Raw genomic sequence first — 1,872 nt, 5'->3', positions numbered from 1 at the left:
TAAATCACTTTAAATTCTGATAAAAATAATAGGCACATCATATTGCATTTCATTATGAAGTCAATTAAGTCTATAAATCATGTAATATAACATATTATGCAAATCCATCACAACAAAATGAATGTGTTAATGAAGCATAATAATACAGATGTGCCAAATGTGCTAAATTGATGATGTACATGTAATAGACCTGTATTGATTACATTGTTATGGTAATTACATATTACATATCATTTTAAGATTTAAAATCATGACTGAATAACAAGTATATGTCTGTTACTGCTGTAGTTCATACACTAGTTGAAAATAACAACCAGGTGGACATCTGGGGATTTACCAATCGACCTGAAAGAGAACACACCTTCATTTCTCATTGTTCCAAATCGTTTCCATAATTGATGTTTTTGATATCGAACATTTAGGAATGTGTTTGTCTGAATGTCTGAGTGACAGGAGTGTTTGCATAGAGGACATATTTATTCCCATAATAAACCAGAATTTTTTTTCTCAAGGTTTATTCATAACATGTTACTGTTCAACCAAAGTGTCTTTACTTTGTTTTGAAACTTTGACTATTACAGAGGCTGAAACCACAGCGCCCCCCGTCTTTCAACATATTCTCATTATCAGTGCGTATGAAAATTTATGCACAGTATTTCGTACGTTTTGGACGTTTTTCCTCAAAAAACCACATCAGTGCGCATGCGCTGGCATACAGAAAAAAAAAGCAGAGCCACGGACGGACGTAAAATTGGGAAAAACAGTGCAATCAGCACTTATTCATGTCTCTAACTACGTTGCTTGCTGTTTTATATTTTAGGGTCAGGGTTAGGGCTAATTGTAATTTATATTCTATATTCGTGAATGCGCATGCGCATACGATGAAAAAAACGTCCAAAACGTATGAAATTAAGGTGCATAACTTTTCGTACGATTTCATACTCATAATGAGAATAGGTTGTGTCTTAAGACATAACTGGCTTCCTTCAACCCTCTTTCAAACCACCTGTCCTCTCTGACCAAACCCTGAACTTCATGATCATCAAAGGTTAGTCCTGTTCATAGTTTTCCTGGTTGTTAAACATAGAGTTTAAAACTTAGAGTTTACAACCAAGAGCACGATGGGTGGGTCATTAATCTGGTTCTGGCTGTGAATTCATCCAGGAAGAAGGTCCTCCAAGTGATTAAAAACGACAGAGCTCCAACTAGAGCTGCTCTAAATCCTAAGCCCCAAGTGCTACTGCATTTTGTGCTCTAGATTTCTCCTCACTATGACACATCCAACTGATATAAAACATTTATAAATAATCTTCTCCAGCACGTGATGGCTGCTGAGGATGTCATATAATCATTTGACTATGTTTGAGAACTAATGCTCTGGATTGAGCTGATAAAGTCTCCATTTAGGTGTTAAAACTTTTTCAGAAAAACTGAGCCAAAGTCTGGTTGCCACTAATTTATGCCTGAATTTCATAGATGCGTTGTGACACAGCAGTTACCTAATGGTTGGAGAGTTTTAGCGTCCTGGGAAGTCATTAGATCACTAGTCTGGACCTCAGATGGGTACCCTGAGTTAGATCCTGAACCACGGGGTTCTCCCTGGACTCCACTCAGTGTGGAGCTTCTCTCTGATGAATGCTGTTAAACCCAGAGGGTAGATTTCCCCACTTGGACCATAAAGGGATTAAACCATCTTCCTTACCTCCATCATTCTCCATCTTTACTCAGCTTCCTCCGACCTAACTTTTCCGACGTCCCTTGGTTCTGACTTCTGATCTAGACAGCCGCAGTGAATTGAGGGCACTCTCTCTAACTGTCGCAGGTAAAGCTTTAAGGCGTGTCTTAGTAAAACATTCCCCTAGTTTTTCTGAG

The sequence above is a fragment of the Cyprinodon variegatus genome, unplaced genomic scaffold (genome assembly GCF_000732505.1).
Source record: "Cyprinodon variegatus isolate N-32 unplaced genomic scaffold, C_variegatus-1.0 Scaffold853, whole genome shotgun sequence".
Lineage (NCBI taxonomy): Eukaryota > Metazoa > Chordata > Actinopteri > Cyprinodontiformes > Cyprinodontidae > Cyprinodon > Cyprinodon variegatus.
Note: the sequence above shows the minus strand (reverse complement) of the source record.